This window comes from Salmo salar, chromosome 19, assembly GCF_965601325.2.
Source record: "Salmo salar chromosome 19, fSalSal1, whole genome shotgun sequence".
Classification (NCBI taxonomy): Eukaryota; Metazoa; Chordata; class Actinopteri; order Salmoniformes; family Salmonidae; genus Salmo; species Salmo salar.
In genome coordinates this window covers 49,524,982-49,542,252 of record NC_138309.1, presented here as the reverse complement: position 1 = coordinate 49,542,252, position 17,271 = coordinate 49,524,982, and positions in this window count along the sequence as shown.

Here is a 17,271-nt window from a genome sequence, read left to right as displayed (position 1 = left end):
TACTATTTTAAGTGGTTAAGACTGTGGTTGCACGTGCTTCTCAGCAGCATTTGGATTGATTTGAATGAATTCCTTTAGTGATTTTCTGAAAGAAACTACAGGAGGGACCTTCAGATTATGGAACAGTGTAGAGCATAACAGTAATAGTTGGTCCCCGCAGGTTTCCTGGTACCTCTGCATTAGCCAAAAAGGACAAAAACCCACTGGACCCACTGGACAGAAAGCTGGTGTAATCAACGTTGTTTCCACATCATTTCAACAAAGAACTTCAATATGACGATGTTCAATCAATGTGGAAAACTGATTGGATTTGCAAAAGGTCAGCAACTTAAGGGAATTTCATCATTTTTTGTTTTTGTTTTTTTTACCTAAATCCAATAACATGGTGACCTCTGTGTCCAGTGGACAGGCACTCCATATCTCTATTCTCCATTGGATGTCTTCATCAGCCTCTCTCTGCCAAAGGGCGTTCTATCTTGATTTTCCATCAACAGTAGCAACAGTACATTCTCAGGGATCTCAATATACAAAGGATATTTTATCTTGGCCAAGGGACACAACAGGTGTCCATAACAGAATATTCATGCACTTGGTAATTCAATAATGTCCGGATTAAATTAAAAGCACATTTCGATAGCTCACACCACGCACCGCATAAAGTTGCTGGGTGCCATGGAGACAGAGAATATTGAGGAAAAAGTCTGCATTCAACCATACGACATGCACACACACACATGCACGCACACACACACCAATGGAGAAACTGTAACCATTGGAGAGGCGGTAACCATTGGAGAAACTGTAACCATTGGAGATGCAGTAACCATTGGAGAAACTGTAACCATGGATAAACTGTAACCATGGAGAAACTGTAACCATTGGAGAAACTGTAACCATTGGAGAGGCTGTAACCATTGGAGAAACTGTAACCATTGGAGAGGCTGTAACCATTGGAGAAGCTGTAACCATTGGATAGGCCGTAGCCATTGGATAGGTTGTAACCATTGGAGAGGCGGTAACCCATTGGAGAGGCGGCAACCCTCTCTCTCTTTCCTCCCTCTGTCTATTTCCTCTGTCTGATGGCAGTCCTATAGGCCAGGGATTTCCCCTGGTGCACGTTTTGTTTTTTTGCCCCAGCACTACACCCCTGATTCAAATAACCACATCATCATCAAGGTTTCATTTTATATGAATCTGCTGTGTAGTGTTAGGGCAAAAAACAAACAAAACGTGTGTGGGGGGGGTGTATGGGTGGCCCAGGACCGAGTTTGGGAAGCCCTGCTATACACTAGAGCAGTGTTTCCCAACTCCAGTCCTCGAGTACCCCGAAAATCAAGTGCACCTGATAAACTTGTCACCTAATCATCAAGCCCTCAATGAGTTGAATCAGCTGTGTGTTTGTCCAGGGCTACAATACAAATGTGTACTGTTGGGGGTACTAGAGGACTGGAGTTATAAACACTGGTCTAGAGAGAGGGGGAATGAGAGAGGTGTCTAGAGAGGTATTTGGTCCCTACAGTCCTTCCCTGCCAGAAATATGTGCTATTGATTACTAAACAGGATTCAACAATCTCATTAGTGTGATTAATCACATTTTTTTGTTACTGCCTCATTTTAAATTCCATTAATAAGTAAATAAATAAAGAGTTGTAAAGCTCAATCCATTTCCCCCACCTCATCCTGATTTATTCCTATTTGTGGTAAGAATGCAGAAAGCATAATTTTGTTTTTAAATCAAAACCATGCAGGGTCCTACTATTACAGTGATATATCCTCAGGTCTGGTGCATAACTTCCTTGATACTTAGTTACTGTTCTAAGGTAGTGCGTAAAGACACATTTACATTACACTATGCCTTCTATCCAGTGGTGGATAGAAGGCATTCATATTATTCCTCTTCCAGGTATAATACGTATGTACACAGCAATGACAGCAAATGATCCCGTGTTAAACAAGAGAAATTAACACTGAGAGTGTTAAGTCTATGGACCCTTATAGACAACAGAACAGTGTTAAATTAATAACACACAGCTTAGTGTAAAGCCTTATTCAAATATTTCCCAGAGTGCCTTGACTGAGTAAATTGTAGATTTACCACCCGTTACTGTATTTAGTTGTCATAAAGTTCGTCATCTGATGAGGAGAAATCATCGGACCAATACGCAGCGTGGTAAGTGTCCATACTTACACTTTTATTTACTAGTGAACACTGAAACAAAACAAGAAAACAAATGACAGTCCTGTAAGGTACACTAACTATACACGGAGACAACCACCCACAAACACAAGAGAAAATAAATCCACTTAACAACAACCAGCTGCCTCTAATTCAAATCAAATTTCAAATCAAATTTATTTTTATATAGCCCTTCGTACATCAGCTGATATTCTCAAAGTGCTGTACAGAAACCCAGCCTAAAACCCCAAACAGCAAGCAAAGCATGTGAAAGAAGCACGGTGGCTAGGAAAAACTCCCTAGGAAAAACTCCCTAGAAAGGCCAAAAACCTAGGAAGAAACCTAGAGAGGAACCAGGCTATGAGGGGTGGCCAGTCCTCTTCTGGCTGTGCAGGGTGGATATTATAACAGAACATGGTCAAGATGTTAAAATGTTAAAATGTTCATAAATGACCAGCATGGTCAAATAATAATAATCATAGTAGTTGTCGAGGGTGCAACAAGCACGTCCGGTGAACAGGTCAGGGTTCCATAGCCGCAGGCAGAACAGTTGAAACTGGAGCAGCAGCACGGCCAGGTGGACTGGGGACAGCAAGGAGTCATCATACCAGGTAGTCCTGAGGCATGGTCCTAGGGCTCAGGTCCTCCGAGAGAAAAAAAGAAAGAGAGAATTAGAGAGAGCATATTTAAATACACACAGGACACCGGATAAGACAAGAGAAATACTCCAGATGTAACAGACTGACCCTAGCCCCCCGACACATAAACTACTGCAGCATAAATACTGGAGGCTGAGACAGGAGGGATCAGAAGACACTGTGGCCCCATCCGATGATAACCCCGGACAGGGCCAAACAGGCAGGATATAACCCCACCCACTTTGCCAAAGCACAGCCCCCACACCACTAGAGGGATGTCTCCAACCACCAACTTACCGTCCTAAGACAAGGCCAAACCAAAACCCCGAACATAGAAATAGACTATATAGAAATACAAACATAGAAATACAGGACATAGAGCGGTACCCAAAAAACCCAACAACACAAAACAAACACACCCCTGCTACGTCCTGACCAACTACAATAACAAAATGACCCCTTTACTGGTCAGGATGTGACATTAGTGACAGAGACGTGGTTAATTCATCAATTATGGGTCCTATGGTTTTCACCAAGTGAGAGCCTAACCAAATATGTTAACATAATTCTATTAAATATATTTATCACAATAGCATATGTCTTCATAAGGCCTTATTTTGAGGGTCTAGTTGTACCCTAATACATGGGCCTGAAACGTATACACATCACTTTGAACCAAAACCACACCAATAATTATCATATTTCCCAGCATACTCTATTGCAGTTAGAATTTTAGAATTGTTTGTTTCAATACCTACATGTGTATATTCAGTGTTGATTTAACGCTCAAAATCTTTGCACTGGAGAATTTGCTGTGTTGCCTTGACTGTTAAGTAGACCTGCATCATTGCTCGTATTTCGAGCTGTGATATTTCTATATCCATGTTAAAACATGTTCCTTGTATACTAGACTGTGTCACTGAAGTGGTCTTCAACAACAGACGCATTGTCTCCAGGACCAATATACAATATACACTAACTACACTGTGAAACTTTCCCAGTAAGTTACAGCATAATACTGGCACTAGAGTTGCCAGCTTAATACTTTTTTAAATGTTTTATTTTACCTTTATTTATACAGGTTTATTCTCATTGAGATAATATCTATTTTCCAAGAGAGACCTGGTCCAATAGCAGCAAGGGGAACAACGTTTCAGACAAACCAAATTACATATACTCACACAACATTAAACAAAACTATAAACACACATACAGTACAACAAAAACATATTACATTTAAAAACACAAACATCTTGAATAAAAACAGCTGGCCTAAAAACAATTACATTCTTCTATAATATATACATCGATCAAGTGTTTAAACTCCACCAACAAAACTAGATCATCACATTTTAAAATGTTCAAGAGAGAATTCCAGGACCACGGTGATAAGTAACTAAAACTATTTCTACCATGACCTGTTCTAATTTTTGGTACTGTTAGAAGCATATCAGAATGGGACCGTAATTGATACTTATTTATTGACCTGACTAAAAAAGAACGGAGATAAAATGGCATTTTACCCAATATGGCCTTATAAATCAGTGTATACCAGTGTTTAAGCCTACGCAAGGTCAATGACGACCAGCCAACAGCGCTGTAGAGATCACAATGATGTGTTAGACGTTTCTGATTTGTAATGAACCTGAGGGCTGCATGATACACTGAATCAAGTGCTCTCAGGGTAGTGGCTGAGGCCTGCATATATATAACATCACTAAAATCTAAAACCGACAGTAATGTACATCGTACCAGCTCCTTCCTGGCCTCAAAAGAAAAACAAGCCTTATGCCGGTAATAAAATCCTATTTTCAGCTTGAGCTTCCTTATCAAGTTCTCTATATGCACAGTGAAGCTCAGCTTATCATCAACCCACACACCCAAATAGTTGTACACTTTAACTTGCTCTATAGTATGTCCAGCCAATGTAGCAATGACATGATTTGTAACATGCCTGGCATTTGAAAATACCATGCATTTTGTTTTACCCGAATTTAGAATCAGCCATAAATCATACAGATTCTGTTGTATGATGTTAAATGCTCTTTGGGCATTTTCAAAAGCTAAAGATAAACTACTACCACTTGAATAAAGAACAGTATCATCAGCATAAAAATTAACATCCGCTGTTTCAATAAGATCCCCAATGTTGTTGATATACAAAATGAACAACAGTGGGCCCAAAATAGAACCTTGCGGAACACCTGAGCACACCTCTATGGACTCAGATTTGCAACCATCCACCATTACACATTGTGTACGATTTGATAGGTAATTTATAAAGCAATCTAGAGCATGACCAGTAATTCAACAACATTTTAACCTTTGCACTAACACAGCATGGTCCACAGTGTCAAAAGCCTTCGACAAATCAATAAAAACAGACACACAATGTAACTTCTTATCAAGAGCACAGTGGATGTCATTTAAAACCTTCAATGTTGCTGAAACAGTGCTGTGGCCAGTCCTAAAACCTGATTGCATTCCATTTAAGATGTTGTTTTCTTGGAAGTAGGTCTTTAGCTGCCTACTAACTAAGGTCTCCAGTACCTTTGATAGTACAGACAATTTTGAAATGGGTCGATAGTTGTCAAGTAGCGAGGGATCTCCACCTTTCAGGAGAGGCAGTACAAAAGCAGATTTCCATAACTTGGGGATTTCCTTAACATCAAGCGTAAGGTTAAAAATACATGTTAAGGGGGAGCAATGATGTCAGCGGCTAGGTGTAGGAGGCGGGGGTCTAGTTCATCAGGGCCAGGGGATTTTTTAAATCAATTTCTTTCAGGGCTTTACACACTTTTGAAACAGAAGGATGAAAAGGAAAACCTGGTGAAGGAGTGCACAGGGGTGTCAGGTACATTTATAGGGGGCTCAACTATACCTTTGACCTTTTCAAATAACCTGCCTGCATCTAAAAAATGCTGGTTCAAGGCTTTCAGAATGGAGGTTCTCTCAGTTACAATCTGTGTGTGTCGACCAACAATTGTTTAGGAAGCTGTGTATCTTTTCTGCACTCCAAACCTTTCACTACTTGCCAAAATTTGGATGGATTATTTAAATTTTGTGAAGTAGATTTCAGGTAGTGGTCTGCTTTCAATTTACAGATCATAGCCACAAACATATTTCGAAGACATTTAAAAGCCATCCAATCATCTGCCAAACCAGTCCCTCTTGCTTTAACCCACATACCATTTCGTTCCCTTATGATTTTTGTAAGTTCCTTAGTAAACCAAGGGTTCTCTCTGCCCTTAATCCTGCATTTTTAAAAGGGGCATGCCTATTGCATACATCCTGGAATGCGTTGTGCAGAGATGCTGTAATATAATTTAAAGTACTATTTTCCTTACTGTAAAACATACTGTAGCATCCCTGCTGTAAATGTAGAGCAAACCAACATGTATTGTGTCAACTTGAGCTTGCTCACTGGCAAAAGTTTGCCAGTGAGCTAGCTAGCGAGCTAGGTTAGCTAACAAACATGCAGTAATTCATTGTTGGCTAGCAATAAAGATACTTACAAACAAGTCAAGGTATATACCCAGCAGCTGCTGAAAGTATTATTCCACTTCACAGCACCTTCAAGAAGATATTTACTAAAATAGTCTGGGCTGTCTCACCCAACAGCATGAGGTTTGTGTCTGAAACAGATCATTTGAATCTACAGTAGGCATAAGCTATTACTGAAATGATATACAGCATGTTAGTCATTTTTACAGGAGGCTTCCAATTACAGTTAATAACAGTATTTTTCATAATATTACCCATAATGCAGTGCAATCTCCAACACTAATGCTATAAAACAGATGCCTTCTACAGTAGTTTACTGTTGAAATTACAGAAAAGTCTTACAGTGTGTTATTCATTTAGGGAACATTTGACAATCACTTAACACGTTTCTAAATGTGTTCTTAAATCATTGGTTTTCCCGGTACTGACATAACTTATCTGAAAATGAAACCTTATACTATAGCAAACGACAATGAACATAAAACTAAAAAGAACAAATTAGAAAATCTCAATCCTGCCAAATATATAAGATTTATTCATCTTATTTTACTGGGTGGCATTTTTTTCTCACAAATCAGTCACTTCAAATTCCCATCAAAACCACAGCCCCTAAATTATTGTGCATCCAGTAAGGCAAAAAAACATGCTGCCATCAAGTTGAACAAATTGACAAAGACTTGTAAACAACACGCACACAGCCACATGGTGGAATAATACATATTGGACCACACACAAACACTGTTCAATATTTTCTCCCTTCTTTGCTTCGTACCTAAAGCCATTTTACACTTCACGGTCCAATTTTGTAGTCACTGGAGTGCGTGTGAAGCATGTAGTAACATCAACTGAAAATTGAGGATTGTATAAAAGGCTTTGGATGCAGTCAAATCTGTTTATGGGGATCTGCAACTACTGGAGGTGGCGCAAAGGGGAGACGAGGGGGAGAGGAGGCGATTAAGTAGGGGAGAAAGAGGCTGTAGAGGTCGATGTTATTGATCAGGATTGTGGTGACATTTTTTGTATGAATATGTAGACAAATACATGTTGATAGATCCACAAAGGCTGTTTTACTACCACAACCTTAGGTTTCATTTGAAAAACAGAGCCATCTCTCACACAGGCAATTTTTTATTATCTTTCTCTCTCTCTCTCTCTCTCTCTCTCTCTCGCTCTCTCTCTCTCTCTCTCTCTCTATTTCATCTCAAAACTGTTCAGAAGTTGTTTTGCTTCTCTTTTGATCTGAAGAAGAAGCGTCATACCCAAATCTATTGCCTGCCCTAAGCAGTCGTTTCACAAGAGAGAGAGGAGCCAGAGAGCTCTTCTGTAAGATGGGGTAAACGCCTGGCTAAAATAATGTTTGACCAAATACACTTCAGTAACTTATACACTTCTCTTATTATTCATTCTACTGCAGGTGGTAGCAGAGAAAGCAATATGGTGTTCTATCCATTTACTGTGTAGTAATGAAAGAAAGGGTTATGAACAGAAAGACTCCCACACACAGCATGCTGCCTACACCTCTACGGTCCAAACTTTGTCTGTCTTGATAGCTACTATAGATGACGTAGAGAGGAAATTCAGAAACTCCTGGAGGTGTATGGAAATCAATAAAAATGCTAAAACCAACAGTAGAACAAAAACATTTTGGCTTTGGGCGTTCTTCAGGTGTTTTGGGGGGGCCTTGGTTGGAAAGAAACATAGTGGCAGCGCTCCTTTTGTTTTGCTTTGATAGCTAGATGATGAAATCATATTTTCTGGCTCTGCAATACTGCACAAAATATAATATTTTGTAACATGTATGTCTACATAACATTTCTCCTATACATGTACATGGTTTTGAATATCTATTGATTCTCTCCATCCAAATTACTTTCCCTATAGAAATGCAGTGTGGCATAGCATTTTGCCCATAGGATGCATTTTTTCACCCATCTACACATACTGTAATACCTCTTAATTTTTGCAAATGTATTGAAAATAAAATACAGAAATATCTCTGAGCAAATACATGTTAGAATCACATTTTGCAGCTTTGGCAGTGATTATAGCTGTGAGTCTTACTAAGTCTTACTAAGTCTCTAAGAGCTTTGTACACCTGGATTGTACAATATTTGCACACTTGGATTATACAATATTTGCACATTATTATAAATAAAAAAAATCTACCTCTGTCAAGTTGGTTGTTCGATCATTGCTAGACAACGATTTTCAAGTCTTGCCATAGATGTTTAAGCTTATTCAATGTTGTCTTGGTAAGCAACTTTAGTGTATATTTGTATTTGTGTTTTAGGTTATTGTCCTGCTGAAAGGGGAATTTGTCTCACAGTGTCTGTTGGAAAGCAGACTGAACCAGGTTTACCTTTAGGATTTTGCCTGTACTTGGCTCTATTCCGTTTCTTTTTATCCTAAATAACTCCCGAGTCCTTGCCAATGACAAGAATACCCATAACATGATACAGCCACCATTATGCTTGAAAATATGAAGTGGTACTCAGTGATGTGTTGGGAATATCCAAAATATTCCCCAAATGGTTTGTATTCAGGACATAAAGTTAATTTCTTAGCCATTTTTTTTTTTTTACAGTTTTACTTTAGTGCTTTAATGCAAACAGGGTGCATGTTTTAGAATATTTGTATTCTGTGCAGGCTTCCTTCTTTTCACAGGTGAGTATTGTGGAGTAACTACAATGTTGTGGGTTCATCCTCAGTTTTCTCCTATCACAGCTATTTAACTCTGTAACTGTTTTAAAGTCACCAAATGGCTGCATGGTGAAATCCCTGAGCTGTTTCCTTCCTCTCCGGCAACTGAGTTAGGAAGGATGAATGTACAGTGAGGGAAAAAAGTATTTGATCTCCTGCTGATTTTGTACGTTTGCCCACTGACAAAGAAATGATCAGTCTATAATTTTAATGGTAGGTTTATTTGAACAGTGAGAGACAGAATAACAACAAAAAAATCCAGAAAAACGCATGTCAAAAATGTTATAAATTGATTTGCATATTAATGAGGGAAATAAGTATTTGACCCCCTCTCAATCAGAAAGATTTCTGGCTCCCAGGTGTCTTTTATACAGGTAATGAGCTGAGATTAGGAGCACACTCTTAACTTCACTAGGGTAGGGGGCAGTATTTTCACGGCCGGATGAAAAACGTACCCAAATTAAACGGCCTACTACTCGGGCCCATGCATATTATTAGTAGATTTGGATAGAAAACACTCTGAAGTTTCTAAAACTGTTTGAATGATGTCTGTAAGTATAACAGAACTCATATGGCAGGCAACAACTGAGAAAAATCTAAGCAGGAAGTGAGAATTCTGGCGCTTGTAGTCTTTTCAAGTCTTTCCAATCGAACACACAGTGACTAAGGATTCATTTTGCACTTCCTAAGGCTTCCACTAGATGTCAACAGTCTTTAGAACCTTGTTTGAGGCGTCTACGATGAACAGAGACCCGACTGGAAGGCTGGGAAGTTGGTAACCCAAGGAATGACATCACTTCATTGGTGCGCGTTCATGAGAGTGTTAGCTCTGTTCCAAAACCTTTTTCAAGACACAGGAACCGTCCGGTTGAAATATTACTGAATCTTCACGTTCTATAGGGCCTAAAGATTGATGTTTTACAACATTTGACATGTTTGAATGATCGTAAATACAATTTTTTTAACTTTTCGTCGTGACATTTCCCTCGCACACCCTACATTTGGAGTACCTTACTGAACGCGCAAACAACATGGAGTTATTTGGACATAAATTATGGATTTTATCGAACAAAACAACATTTGTTGAGTACCTGGGAATCCTAGAAGTGCCTTCTGATGAAGATCATCAAAGGTAAGGGAATATTTCTAATGCAATTTATGATTTTAGATGACTCCAAGATGGTGGCTATTTGTATAGCCTAGTGTATTTTTCTGAGCTCAGTACTCAGATTATTGCAACGAGTGCTTTCCTCGTGAAGCTTTTTTGAAATCTTTCATAGCGTTTGCATAAAGGAGATGTTCATCTATAATTCTTTGAATGACAGTTTAATTTTGTATCAATGTTTATGACAAGTATTTTTGTAAATTGTGGCGCTGTTCACCGGCCGTATTTGAGGGAAAATATTTTCTGAACGTCACGCGCCGATGTAAAATGCTGTTTTTATATATAAATATGAACTTTATCGAACAAAAAATGCATGTATTGTGTAACATGATGTCCTAGGAGTGTCATCTGATGAAGATCGTCAAAGGTTAGTGCTGCATTTAGCTGTGTTTTTATTTTTGTCGATGTACTATCCTAACATAATCTAATGTTTTGCTTTCGCTGTAAAGCCTTTTTGAAATCGGACAACGTGGTTCGATTCAGGAGAAGTGTATCTATAAAATGGTGTAAAATAGTCCTATTTTTGAGAAACAGAAATTATTAGATTTGGTTTTGAATATGGCGCACTGATTTTTCACTGGCTGTTGATCCCGCTAACGGGATCGGAGCTGTAATTTTAAATGTAAAAGGCTTTCAAAATAAAAAGATTGGGTGCGCTCAGTGCTTCCTTGACATTTCACAGAGATCCGCTTGATTTTGTGATAAGTCTTCGGAAAAATAACAGGAATTTTGCATTAATATGACTGCCGTATACTAAAATAGAAAAATACTACGTGTCTAAAAATCAATATCTATCTTACCTCTATATTGGATTCAAGAAGGAAGATTACAAGTTTAATAGTGAGCCTGTCAGGTAGACTTACTGACGTTATCCTATTTTCCTGATTATTGACCACCTTTTTTATCTGGCCTCCATTGATTTAGTCACCCTAATCAAAGGTAAGTGAATATTTCTAATACGATTTATTAATTTAGATGACTCCAACATGGCGGCTATCTGTATCGCCTAGTGTTTTTTTCTGAGCTCAGATTGTTGCAAAGTGTGATTTCCCAGTAAAGTTATTTTGAAATCTGGCAATGCGGTTGCATTCAGGAGATGTTAATCTATAATTCTTTGAATGACAGTTGAATATTTTATCAATGTTTTTGACAAATATTTTTGTAGATTGTGGTGCTTATTCACCGGCAGTATTGGAGGCAAAATATTTTCTGAACGTCACGTTTTTATATACACTGCTCCAAAAAAAAGGGAACACTAAAATAACACATCCTAGATCTGAATGAATGAAATAATCATATTAAATACTTTTTTCTTTACATAGTTGAATGTGCTGACAACAAAATCACACAAAAATAATCAATGGAAATCCAATTTATCAACCCATGGAGGTCTGGATTTGGAGTCACACTCAAAATTAAAGTGGAAAACCACATTACAGGTTGATCAAACTTTGATGTAATGTCCTTAAAACAAGTCAAAATGAGGCTCAGTAGTGTGTGTGGCCTCCACGTGCCTGTATGACCTCCCTACAACGCCTGGGCATGCTCCTGATGAGGTGGCGGATGGTCTCCTGAGGGATCTCCTCCCAGACCTGGACTAAAGCATCTGCCAACTCCTGGACAGTCTGTGGTGCAACGTGGCATTGGTGGATGGAGCGAGACATGATGTCCCAGATGTGCTCAATTGGATTCAGGTCTGGGGAACGGGCAGGCCAGTCCATAGCATCAATGCCTTCCTCTTGCAGGAACTGCTGACACACTCCAGCCACATGAGGTCTAGCATTGTCTTGCATTAGGAGGAACCCAGGGCCAACCGCATCAGCATATGGTCTCACAAGGGGTCTGAGGATCTCATCTCGGTACCTAATGGCAGTCAGGCTACCTCTGGCGAGCACATGGAGGGCTGTGCGGCCCCCCAAAGAAATGTCACCCCACACCATGACTGACCCACCGCCAAACCTGTCATGCTGGAGGATGTTGCAGGCAGCAGAACGTTCTCCACGGCGTCTCCAGACTCTGTCACGTCTGTCACATGTGCTCAGTGTGAACCTGCTTTCATCTGTGAAGAGCACAGGGCGCCAGTGGCGAATTTGCCAATCTTGGTGTTCTCTGGCAAATGCCAAACGTCCTGCACGGTGTTGGGCTGTAAGCACAACCCCCACCTGTGGACGTCGGGCCCTCATACCACCCTCATGGAGTCTGTTTCTGACCGTCTGAGCAGACACATGCACATTTGTGGCCTGCTGGAGGTCTTTTTGCAGGGCTCTGGCAGTGCTTCTCCTGCTCCTCCTTGCACAAAGGCGGAGGTAGCGGTCCTGCTGCTAGGTTGTTGCCCTCCTACGGCCTCCTCCACATCTCCTGATGAACTGGCCTGTCTCCTGGTAGCACCTCCATGCTCTGGACACTACGCTGACAGACACAGCAAACCTTCTTGCCACAGCTCGCATTGATGTGCCATCCTGGATGAGCTGCACTACCTGAGCCACTTGTGTGGGTTGTAGACTCCGTCTCATGCTACCACTAGAGTGAAAGCACCGCCAGCATTCAAAAGTGACCAAAACATCAGCCAGGAAGCATAGGAACTAAGAAGTGGTCTGTGGTCACCACCTGCAGAACCACTCCTTTATTGTCTTGCTAATTGCCTATAATTTCCACCTGTTGTCTATTCCATTTGCACAACAGCATGTGAAATGTATTGTCAATCAGTGTTGCTTCCTAAGTGGACAGTTTGATTTCACAGAAGTGTGATTGACTTGGAGTTACATTGTGTTGTTTAAGTGTTCCCTTTATTTTTTTGAGCAGTATATAAATATGAACTTTATGGAACAAAAAGATGCATGTATTGTATAACATAATGTCCTATGAGTGTCATCTGATGAAGATCAAAGGTTAGTGCTTCATTTAGCTGTGTTTTGTGTATTTGTGATGCATGCTAGTTGCTTAGAAAATGGCTGTGTGGTTATTGTGTCGATGTACTCTCCTAACATAATCTAATGTTTTGCTTTCGCTGTTAAGCCTTTTGGAAATCGGACAACGTGGTTCGATTCAGGAGAAGCGTATCTATAAAATGGTGTAAAATAGTCCTATGTATGAGAACTTTGAATTATGACATTTTGTGGTTTTAAATCTGGCTCTCTGATTTTTCACTGGCTGTTGAATAGGGTGGGACGACCTTCCCTAGAGAGGTAAAAGGGAGTCCTCCTAATCTCAGTTTGTTACCTGTATAAAAGACACCTGTCCACAGAAGCAATCAATCAATCAGATTCCAAACTCTCCAACGTGGTCAAGACCAAAGAGCTCTCCAAGGATGTCAGGGACAAGATTGTAGACCTACACAAGGCTGGAATGGGCTACAAGACCATCGCCAAGCAGCTTGGTGAGAAGGTGACAACAGTTGGTGTGATTATTCACAAATTGAAGAAACACAAAAGAACTGTCAATTTCCCTCGGCCTGGGGCTCCATGCAAGATCTCACCTCATGGAGTTGCAATGATTATGAGAACGGTGAGGAATCAGCCCAGAACTACACGGGAGCATCTTGTCAATGATCTCAAGGCAGCTGGGACCATAGTCACCAAGAAAAAAATTGGTAACACAATTGGTAACTCGCCGTGTTTGGAGGAATGCTGCCTGTGACCCCAAGAAAACCATCCCCACTGTCAAACATGGTAGCTAGCGGAACGTCTGTCCCTAACAGGTTTTAAGGTCCTGGAGTGGCCTAGCCAGTCTCCAGACCTTAATCCCATAGAAAATCTGTGGAGGGAGCTGAAGGTTCGAGTTGCCAAACATCAGCCTCGAAACCTTAATGACTTGGAGAAGATCTGCAAAGAGGAGTGGGACAAAATCCCTCCTGAGATGTGTGCAAACCTGGTGGCCAACTACAAGAAACGTCTGACCTCTGATTGCCAACAAGGGCTTTGCCACCAAGTACTAAGTCATGTTTTGCAGAGGGGTCAAATACTTATTTCCCTCATTAAAATGCAAATCAATTTATAACATTTTTGAAATGCGTTTTTCTGGATTTTTTGTTGTTATTCTGTCTCTCATTGTTCAAATAAACCTACCATTAAAATTATAGACTGATCATTTCTTTGTCAGTGGGAAAACGTACAAAATCAGCAGGGGATCAAATACTTTTTCCCCTTACTGTATCTTTGTAGTGACTGGGTGCACTAATACACCATCCAAAGTGTAAATAATAACTTCACCATGCTCAAAGGGATATTCACTGTCTGCTTTTCACCCATCTCCCAATATGAGCCCTTCTTTGCGAGACATTGTAAAATCTCCCTGGTCTTTGTGGTTAAATCAGTGTTTGAAATGCACTTCTCGAATAAGGGACCTTACAGATAATTGTAAACAATTTATATTCGAAAGTATGTGGACACCCCTTCAAATTAGTGAATTCGGCTATTTCAGCCACACCCGTTGCTGACAGGTGTATAAAATCAAGCACACAGACATGCAATCTCCATAAACAAACATTGGCATTAGAAGGGCCTTGCAGAAGAGCTCAGTGACTTTCAATGTGGCGCCGTCATAGGATGCCACCTTTCCAACATGTCAGTTCATCAAATTTCTGCCCTGCTAGAGCTTCCCCGGTCAACTGTAAGTGCTGTTATTGTGAAGTGGAAACGTCTAGGAGCAACAATAGCTCAGCCGTGAAGTAGTAGGCCACACAAGCTTACAGAATGGGACCGCCAAGTGCTGAAGCACGTTAAAATTGTCTGTCCTCAGTTGCAACACTCACTACCGAGTTCCAAACTTCCTCTGGAAGCAATGTCGCACAAGAACTGTTCGTCGGGAGCGTCATGAAAGTGGGAGCATCAGAGAGGGAAGGAGAGAGAGAAGGAAAGGTAAACTAATGAAGTTTAGGACAGAACAGAAGTGCATGAATCAAACAAAGGCCGACTCGGAATGTACTGGGCTGTCTTGGATATTTTCTTCTCACAAGGTCCTGGACCGGATGCTGGAGCGAGTAGTCGTGCTGTACTTCGCTCCACGGGTAATATTACATATCATTACATTACAACGGAACGATTTGATTAGTGTAATGACATAGTTGTCTTTGCATCAAGGATAAAGGTGTAGCTAAAGGTGTAGGTGTAGCTTTGAGAAACTAACTTTGAGAAACTAACAAGGTTAGCTAGCCAGCTGTATTCGTTCGTTTGCGCCGTTTTCCAAACGGCGTCAACACCACAGCCACTGCTAGCTAGCCAACTTTACCAACTAGCAGTACTGTAGAAACTAAATACATTACAACGGAACGATTTGATTAGTGTAATGTTAGCTAGCTACATAGTTGTCTATATATCTAAGATAAAAGATAAAGGTAAACGCAGCCACTGCTAGCTAGCCAACTCTACCAGCTAGCAGTACTGTATCATTTTAAGTCAATAAGATTTTTGCAACGTAAGCTTAACTTTCTGAACTTTCGAGTTGTGTAGTCCACTTGTGTAGCTAGAAGGACTGACTGTGTTAGCTGGCCAACGTTTAATTACTTCTGCGTTATGAAAGGAACTAGACACGGACACGAATGATCCATTGGTAGTTTGTTGTAACCAAGAATTGGTGCTAACCGTGTGTTATTGGATGCTAGCATGCTAGTTAGCTACGGCGTCATAGGACACGGTGCACTGGGTGGGTTTCACGGAAGAATACTGTACCAAGTTATCTAGCTGAATAAACTAAGTTTGAGCCTATTCCTGGAAACATTGAACCACTGTAGTTTACATCAATTATAATTTCTAAAGTGGAAGTTGGAAAAGTTATATTTGAGTGTTTCAGTGAATGGTTAGTGAGGGAGGCCCTGCTCTCTCGCTTCCCCAGTTGTTTAGTTAACCTCTCTAAGGTAGGGGGCAGTATTTGCACGGCCGGATAAAAAACGTATCCGATTTAATCTGGTTATTACTACTGCCCAGAAACTAGAATATGCATATAATTATTGGCTTTGGATCGAAAACACCCTAACGTTTCTAAAACTGTTTGAATGGTGTCTGTGAGTATAACAGAACTCATATGGCAGGCAAAAACCTGAGAAGATTCCTTACAGGAAGTGCCCTCTCTGACCATTTCTTGGGCTTCTACACTCTCTTTATTGAAAACTGAGGATCTCTGCTGTAACGTCACACTTCCTACGGCTCCCATAGGCTCTCAGAAGGCGGCAAAACGCTGAATGATGCCTTTGGAGCCCCTGGCTGAAAAACAGTAGCGCATTTGGATAGTGGTCGATCAGAGAACAATGAGACTGGGGCGCGTGCACGAGGCGACACCATGTTTTTATTTTTTCGTCTTTGAATGAAAACAGGGTTTCCCGGTCGGAATATTATCGCTTTTTTATGAGAAAAATCGCATAAAAATTGATTTTAAACAGCGGTTGACATGCTTCGAAGTACGGTAATGGCATATTTAGAATTTTTTTGTCACGAAACGCGTCGGGCGCTTCACCCTTCGTCACCCTTCGGATAGTGTCTTGAACGCACGAACAAAACAGAGGATATTTGAACATAACTATGGATTATTTTGAACCAAACCAACAATTGTTATTGAAGTAGAAGTCCTGGGAGTGCATTCTGACGAAGAACAGCAAAGGTAATCAAATTTTTCTAATAGTAAATCGGAGTTTGGTGAGGGCCAAACTTGGTGAGTGTCAAAATAGTTAGCCGTGATGGCTGGGCTATCTACTCAGAATATTGCAAAATGTGCTTTTGCCGAAAAGCTATTTTAAAATCGGACATAGCAATTGCATAAAGGAGTTCTGTATCTATAATTCTTAAAATAATTGTTATGTTTTTTGTGAACGTTTATCGTGAGTAATTTAGTAAATTCACCGGAAGTTTGCGGTGGGTATGCTAGTTCTGAACGTCACATGCTAATGTAAAAAGCTGGTTTTTGATATAAATATGAACTTGATTGAACAAAACATGCATGTATTGTATAACATAATGTCCTAGGAGTGTCATCTGAAGAAGATCATCAAAGTCTAGTGCTGCATTTAGCTGTGGTTTGGGTTTATGTGACATTATATGCTAGCTTGAAAAATGGGTGTCTGATTATTTCTGGCTGGGTACTCTGCTGACATAATCTAA